The sequence below is a fragment of the Triticum urartu genome, chromosome 2A (assembly GCF_056163025.1).
Source record: "Triticum urartu cultivar PI428250 chromosome 2A, HENAU_Tu73, whole genome shotgun sequence".
In the NCBI taxonomy this organism is placed as follows: domain Eukaryota; kingdom Viridiplantae; phylum Streptophyta; class Magnoliopsida; order Poales; family Poaceae; genus Triticum; species Triticum urartu.
The window spans coordinates 405195511-405204802 of NC_141874.1; positions in this window are offsets into that span (position 1 = coordinate 405195511).

Consider the following 9292-nt stretch of genomic DNA (forward strand, 5'->3'; position numbering starts at 1 on the left):
CAATCCTTCTGGCAATTCCAACTTGTAGGCTACTTCTCCCATACGCTCCAGAACTCGATATGGCCCTATAAATCGTGGCGCTAACTTCCCCTTAACTCCAAAACGCTTAATCCCTCGAAGTGGGGATACTCAAAGATAAGCTCTATCTCCAACTTCGTAAACTGTCTCCTTGCGTTTAGAATCTGCGTAGCTCTTCTGTCTGGACTGGGCTACCTTGAGCCTATCGCAAATCAACTTCACCTTCCGTTCAGACTCCTTAATCAAATCTGGTCCAAACAACTGGCGGTCTCCAACTTCTTCCCATGACAATGGTGTCCTGCACCTCCTTCCGTACAAAGCTTCGAAAGGTGCCATCTTCAAACTGGTCTGATAGCTGTTATTGTAAGAAAACTCTGCATATGGCAAATTATCGTCCCAACTAGATCCATAATCTAGTGCACAAGCTCTCAGCATATCCTCCAAAATCTGATTGACTCCCTCAGTCTGTCCATCTGTCTGCGGGTGAAAAGCTGTACTAAATTCTAGCCTAGTACCTAAAGTCTCATGCAACTGCTTTCAGAACTTTGAGGTAAACTGGGTTCCTCTATCTGATACGATACTCCTCGGAACTCCATGCAAACATACGATCCTAGTCATGTATATCTTTGCCAACTTAGCACTGGTGTAAGTGGTCTTTACTGGGATGAAATGAGCTACCTTCGTCAATCGATCGACTACAACCCAAAATGAGTCATAGCCTGAACGAGTCCTTGGTGATCCCGTGATAAAATCCATGCCTAGCTTATCCCACTTCCATTCGGGTATCGGAAATGGTTGCAACAATCCTGCTGGCTTCTGATGCTCTACCTTTACTCTCTGACATACATCACAAACTGCTACATACTCCGCAATATCCATCTTCATTCCGGTCCACCAGAAAGTATCCTTCAAATCCAAATACATCTTGGTATTTCCTGGGTGAATCGAATACGGTGAATCATGTGCCTCTTGCAGAATCAACTTTCTAATCTCTGGGTTATTGGGCACATAAACACGGTCTTCAAACCATAGGGTGTCGTGCTCATCCTCACGAAATCCTTTAGCTTTTCCTTTGCTCAGTTTCTCCTTTATAGCGGCAATCTCTTTGTCAGTTTTCTGAGCTTCTCTGATTCTATCCATCAGGGTTTACTGAATCTCTAGTGCTGCTACATAGCCTCTCGGAACTATTTCCAAACATAGTTCACGAAGATTATCTGCTAACTCCTTGGGTATTACTCCCGTCATTAACGTATTGACATGGCTCTTACGGCTCAATGCATCAGCTACTACATTAGCTTTCCCGGGATGATAATGCAACTTCCTATCATAATCCTTGATGAGCTCCAACCATCTCCTTTGTCTAAGATTCAACTCCTTCTGCGTGAAAATGTACTTCAAACTCTTATGAGCCGTGTACACCTCACAATGATTTCCGATGAGGAAATATCTCCATGTCTTCAATGCATGCACTACGGCTGCTAACTCCAAATCATGCGTAGCATAATTCAACTCATGGGGCTTCAGTTGTCGTGAAGCATACGAAACAACTCTTCCTTCCTGCATAAGCACTGCTCCAAGTCCTCGACGTGAAGCGTCACAATACACCTCATAATCCTTGGTTTGATCTGGCAAAATCAACACTGGTGAGGTCACCAAACGTTTCTTCAACTGCTGGAAACTAGCCTCACACTCCTCAGTCCATTTGAACTTGGTATCCTTCTTCAGCAACTCCGTCATAGGCTTTGCGATCTTTGATAAATTCTCAATAAATCTCTGGTAGTATCCTGCGAGTCCAAGAAAACTCCGGATCTCTCCAACTGTTGTTGGTGCTTCCCACTTGGTCACGGTTTCAACTTTAGCGGGATCTACTGCTATACCTTCTCCAGATATAACATGTCCGAGGAATCCTACTTCCTTCAACCAAAATTCACATTTGCTAAACTTGGCATATAATTGGTGTTCTCTGAGCTTTCCAAGTACCAAACGCAAATGCTCCTTATGCTCCTCTTCATTCTTCGAATATACCAGGATATCATCAATGAACACTACGACGAACTCATCCAAAAACTCCATAAACACTTTGTTCATCATGTTCATAAAATAGGCAGGTGCGTTAGTCAGTCCAAATGACATAACGGTATACTCATATAGTCCATATCTTGTGGTGAATGCTGTCTTAGGTATATCCTGTTCTCGAATCTTCAACTGGTGGTATCCTGATCACAAATCGACCTTGGAAAACACTTTAGCTCCTTGCAATCGATCAAACAGATCGTTGATCATTGGTAGTGGGTACTTGTTCTTGATCGTAACTTCATTCAATCCTCGATAATCAACAACCATCCTTAACGATCCATCCTTCTTCTCCACTAAAAGTACTGGCGATCCCCAAGGCGAAGAACTTGGGCGAATATATCCCTTATCCAGTAACTCCTTAATCTGCTTCTTAATTTCCACCAAATCTTTTGCTCGCATCCTATATGGTCTCTTTGATATTGGCCCAGTGCCTGGCAATAGCTCAATCAAAAAATCAATGTCTCTATCCGGTGGCATGCCTGGCAACTCTTCGGGAAATACATCAGGAAAATCCTTTACTACTGGTACTTCCTCCTGCACAACTCCTGATAATGAATTTACTTGTGTCTTGTTTGGCGCATGTCGGGATACATACTTGATCCTTGCATCCGCCATCCTAAAGAGTAGAAGAGATGAGAGGTCAGAAGAGAAGAGAGTGAGTAGTGGTCTAGGTCTTTAGCTTAGTGGTCGTGTCCTACAGTCAGCGTGTGCTCTGATACCATCTCTGTAGCGACCAGACCTCAAACAGTCTGATCTCTGTGCTCCGGTGTCATCCCTGGATCAGTAATGCTGACACCACACAGTATTAGGAGGATTTATAGCAGAGTAGCAATCACACACTTATTACATCAAGTGTCTCAAAAGAGAACTTGTTACAATAAATATGGCTTAAGGCCATCTAATAACGGTAACAGCGGAAGGCTTGGAAGATAAGTGAGTCCATCAACTCCAACGGCATCACTGAGTATAGAACCACGACCTAAAACTCCTTAATCATCGTCTGAAAAGTCTGCAACATTAACGTTGCAGCCCGAAAACGGGTCAGCACATGGAATATGCTGGCAAGGTAACACATAGAGAGTAATGGAATGCAACAACTATACTATATGCATATTTGGCTGGTGGAAAGCTCTATGGTTACTGTTTTTTTTGCATAAAGCCAATATTTCCCTACTTCAAAGGAATAAAATTAATTACTATCATGGTGGTTGTGAAACATTGAGAATGGTTGACAGCATTCTCAATCCCAATTAAGTATCATCATTAAAATTCCCCAAAATTAATTTAGAGTAACACGTTGAGATTCACATGAAAGTCCATGTACTAGATACTCAAGATGTCCATAACCGGGGACACGGCTAACCATGATTAGTTTATTACACTCTGTAGAGGTTTGCGCACTTTTCCCCACAAGACTCGATCGCCTCCGTTTGGTTTCTCGCACTGCAGGGTGTTTGAGAAGACGGATGACCGAGACACAGTCTTTCAGAAGCACTAGCACCTTACGACGGGTAGACCGGTACACCTACTTTCCCCTACATCTACTAGTCTACCACTGTAAGAGTTCGCACAACTTAGTCAACTATGCCAGAGCCCATAATGGCTTGTGGCTGCACACGGAAGTTTCTAGTATGAATAATCTCATGATCCCTTTGGGCCTAGGTGGCGGTCCAAAGAAAACAGGCAAGTCCTGGTAATCCCAGGTGCCTCAATCCACCCAGATGTGTGTTAGGTTGCCACCTTAGATAAACCCTTAATTATCAATCTCACATCTGTTATGGATATCACTCACCCAATCCACGTCTACTAGCATAGCATGGCATAATAAGCAAACGTAGAAGTAACTCCCAAAGGTTTGATAATAAACAGGTAATAGGTACTACCTCATCTACTTCCCATCCCACAATTTAATTAGATCCTAATCATGCAGTGTGTGAGGATTGATCTAATGCAATAAAACTTGGTTGTAGAAAAGGTATGATCAAAGTGTTACTTGCCTTGCTGACGATCCGCGAAACTTAGAGATTCAACGTAACAGGCGGCGCACTCCGGGTATTCTATCGCAGACAAACAACAAGCATACAATAAGTACTCATCTAATGCACAAGTAAAACTCAAATAAAAGATCTAAACAGAAAGTTCAACTTAAGAACCCTAGTTGGCAAAAGAATCAAATTGAACGAAGCAAAAGAAAACAAACGGCGAAAGAAAACAACTTCATTCTAGTAATCTGGATCTAGGGCAAATTTTACAGTAGCAAAAACTTGTTTAAGTTGATTATTCGGAAAGAGGGTTTCGAGACGAAACTCCAGGCGCTTGAATTGCCTGATTCCGATAAACGAGCGAAAAGTTATACTAAAACGAAAATTGGATCAGAAATCATGATCAGAAAATAACCGCGGAAAAATCCGACGAAAAAGACAAACGACGAACAGAATTTTTTTTAAAAAAAAACTGCACGGGAAAACGTGGCGGCGGCGAACCTCGAAAGGCGCGCTCTCCGGCGACGGCGGCGGCGGCTAGGGTTTCGGTGGTGGTGGGCTGGCTCTCTCTCGCGGGCCTCGGGCGCTATTTAAAGGCCCCGGGCGGAGGTTTCCTGGCCGGGTACGGCCCGGAGTCGGTTCCGTTTTTTTTTTAAATCCGCTCGGAAGAAAAATAAAAAGAAATACTAAACGGACTCCAAAAATCACGAAATAAATTTTGCCGGGTTCCTAAAATCAAGCCCGATAAAGTGAACATTTACCTGGGCCCAAACTACAACTTTGAAAAACACGCATTTTTCCTAAATTCAAATAAAAATACCGAAAAATTCCGAAATAAATCTTATTTGATTTATTTATTAAATCCTCAATATTTCTATATTTTGGGAAAGTCATTTTATTCCCTCTCTCATATTTTTGTAATAGAAATATTTGATGATAAAATAAATAAAATCAAATGATCCTGTTTACATAATTTGAGAAAACTCAAATACGTACATAACGAAATCCCCAACTCTCTCCATGGGTCCTTGAGTTGCTTAGGATTTTCTAGGATCAAAACCAAAAGCAAAATAAAACATGATATGCATGATGGCCTAATGTATAACATTCCAAATTGAAAATTTGGGATGTTACAAGCTTCCACCCAACTTCTCAAATGCGCATGATGTGTTTCACGTGTCACAGCTTCGCAAGTGCTTCAAGACGCCCGAATGCACTATCAACTTTGAAGAGATTGACCTCCAAGAAGACTTGTCTTATCATGAGCATCCCATTGCCATTCTTGAAGAAACCGAGCGCAAAACTCTCAACAAGTCGATCAAATTCCTGAAAGTTAAGTGGTCTCACCATTCCAACCGAGAAGCGACTTGGGAGCGCGAGGATCACCTCCGTTCTGAATATCCGGAGTTCTTTCAGTCCTAGATCTCAGGACGAGATCCTCTTGTAGTGGAGGAGAGTTGTAAAACCTCAGTAGTAAAACTTCCATTTTGGCAATGTATCCATCTTGTTCTTCATCTATTTCAAGTGGTTTTCCTCTTTGTGGGTTTCATGTTGGGTTTGTTTTGTTTCCCATTGCATTGCATTGTCTTGTTTTTACTTGTCATATTTTCTTTGCCATTCTTTGTTGCATCATGGCCTCACCATAGTGTTGCATTTGTGCTTCTTGCCTTTGGACTTGTCATCATCACCATGTGCATCTTCTTGTGTAGCATATTGCATTGTGGCATGGTAGATTGTGAGTCATGGCATCATCGTATTCCCCCTCATCTACTCACCTCTTCCTTCCCTTATTTTATTTTGGCAAGCATTATTTTGGCCTCCATAAATGTTCATCCTCTCCCTATAAATCAGTCATCATGCCCTAAACCTCTCTACCAATTTTCATCTATTTTGAAGTTGTTTTGGTTAGGTTTTAACATGGCTCAAGTTTGAATTAAATTCAAACTTGAATTATTTTACATCCTTTAAAAATCTCCAAGCCAATTTTATTAAATAGGGCATAATTCCAGGATCATGGAAATACTCTCATATTTCTCAAACTCCTCTCCTATTCCACTATGCTTTTCTTTTTCTTTTTCTGCCTGAGGAAAAGAGAAAAGAAAAGCAGCAGCAGCACCCCCCCGGGCCTCGGCCTCCAGGCCAGCCCAGCAGCAGTAGCAGCAGAGCAGGCCAGCCGGCCCAGCTAGCAGTAGCCCTGCAGCCCAGCTAGCCCCGCGGCCTTCTCCTCCCTGCCTTTTCTCACCCACGCATGCGTGCACCCCCGCTGCCCCGCCGACACGTGGACAAGGCAGACCCGCTCGTCAGCGAGTCCCTGTAGACTCCGACCCACCTTTTCGTCCTCCTCGCGCCATGCCATGGGGACCACGAGCTCGAGCGCGTCGCCGCTCCGTCCAATCGTCCTAGCCCCCTTTTAAGCCTTCTCCTTGTCCCTCAAACCCTCTAGGGTTCCCTCTCTCTCTCCATGCCGCCGCCAGGGCACCTAATCCACCAGATCCGTCGTTTTGGCCGCGTCCCGAGCGCATCTGGGAGCATGGGCTCGTCGCCGGCGTGCTCCTTGTCATGTTCCGCCTCGCCAACCTTGTCCATCGTCTTCCCTGACGTCGACTACGTCCCCATGTAGCAACCTGACCTCAGACGGTCAAGTCTCTATGCTTAAGTGTCATCCCTGGATCGGTATGCTGACACACATGGTACTCGAGGATTTATAACAGAGGTAAGTCACATGTATAAAGTAACATAAATACTATTACCTCAATACAAATAGAGAAGTAAGAATAAGGTTGTGGATTCCCATCGACACCAATGGTAAAGTTGAGTGTAGAAATCGTAACCCTAATGTATCACTTACTCGTCGTAAGGAAATCCTGCAATATGAGACGGTGCAGCCACAAAGGGTCAGTATATTGAATGTACTAGCAAATTCACACCATAGGATAATGATGTATAATAACTATCACTACATGCATATATGGCTGGTGGAGGCTCAATGGTTATAATGTTTTTGCGAAAAGCCAATTTTTCCCTACTGCAAAGGAATATATTTTATTTAACTACAAAGTTGGTTTGATAAATATTGAGAAGGTTCATCCAACTCAATCCCAAAATAATAATCATTAACCCAATCAAATTAATTAAATAAAGTGCTGAGATCAACATGATAATTCAAGAACCAGATACTCAAGATGTCCATAACCGGGGACACGGCTAACCATGATTAGTTTGTACACTCTGCAGAGGTTTGTGCACTTTTCCCCACAAGACTCGATCTCCTCCGTTGTATTTCTCGCACTGCATGGTGTTTGAGAAATGGATGACCGAGACACAGTCTTTCAGAAGCATTAACCCCTTACTCTGGGTGGACCGTTACACCTACTTTCCCCTACATATGCTATCCCACCACTGAAAGAGGTCACACAACATACTCAACTATGCCAGAGCACATAATGGCTTGTGGCTGCACACGGAAATTTCTAGCATGAATAATCTTATGATCCCTTTGAGCCTGGGTGGCATTCCATAGGGTGATCACATGGGTCCTCCGGGATCCCCTTGGGCAAGCACTAGGTTCTCCAAGTGCCCGGGCAAACCAGTGGGTGCTCCAGGGTGCCCCTACTATTCCACCCAGATGTGTATTAAAGTAGCCACCTTAAGTTAACCATTAAACAATAACTCTCACATCTGTCATGAATTCTCTCAAAGCCAAACCACGTCTACGAGCATATCATAGCAGTAAGCATAACATAGTAACACCCTGGGTTTGAATGCAAGACATTAGGTTCCTACCTCATCAACTACTTCCCAATAACCACATGTTATCAAGTCCTAACCATGCAGTGTTTGAAGGTTGAAACTAATGCATAAAAACTAGGTATGAAAGGAATATGATCAAAGTGTGAACTTTCCTTGTACTGTTGATGAAGGTGATTCACACTCATAACTACTGATAGTTCTACTCGTCACACTCCGGTCAGTCTATCGTAAGCAGGGAATAGTAACCACACATAAGCAATCACTCAAAAGATCGGGAAGAACGAAGAAGACAAATCGGAAAACATCAATACCAAGCAAATAAATGTTGCAACATAAAACAATTTCTAACAGTACCAAAATTATGTGTATTTGGCCTTATCAGAAAGTTTAGGTCAAAAGCTTCGATTTGCAAAAAGAATCAACTAAATCGGAGTTATAAAACTCAAGTTACGATCAAACGAAGTTCAAATACAAATCTGTTTGAATTCAAAATTTTAAACTTTCAAAAACATATTTAAGTTCTCTTACTAGATACAGGGGATCATAACGAAGAAGTGGGCACTGGTTTCGTATAATTCCGACTAATGAGCAAAAAGTAGTGATCGGTGGAAGTACATAGACTAATCTATAAATATAATATTCATGGATGGGTCCCTGACCGAAATTAAAAAGAAAAAGACTAAACAACGAACGTTCGCTACCGAACGCTAACGAACGAAAATGTTCGCTGATACTATCTAAATAGGGAACGTTCGCTATTTAAATGATCTAATAATAAAAAACCGATCTATATGAATAAACCGAGAAGACCAAAAAAACCGAGGTTGGTTTGGTTTTTATACCGGTTCGGCAAAGGTGGCGAGGCAGGGACAATGGCGGCGAGGCGAGGCGTCGGTGGCGACTCCGGCGAGCGGTGGCAGACGGCGCGACGGCGGCGGCACGGGCAAAGTGCGGCGGCAGCGGCGCGGCGATGCGGCGAAGTGCGGCGGCAGCGTGGAGTGGCGTCGGCGGCGGAAGGAGGCAATGGCGAAGTGTGGCAACGCGACACGGATGCGGCTCCGACGGGCGAGGAGGAGAAGGGGCGACGGGGTGCTGGGCTGGCTCAGCCCGGTTGGCTGGGCCGACCCAGTTCGACGGAGATTTTTTTTACACACAACAAAGATATGAATAAACGACAAATAAAATAAAATAAACTATAGGCATATTATATATCAAAATTTTGAAAAAAAGATTTCCTACAACCTTAACATTATTCTGGCCTCAAATAAAATCTACAAAAATTCAAATAAATCAAACAGTGCTACTGCTCGAATAAAATCCAGTAAAACTATTTTAAAAAAAATACCAAAATGATTACAAATTTATTTTTCTCCAATTGTCTATTGTAGGGAATCATTTTACCCTATTTTCCATATATTTTATTTTTAGAGAAAACTAATTTTAATAAAAACCAAATAACCCCAAAT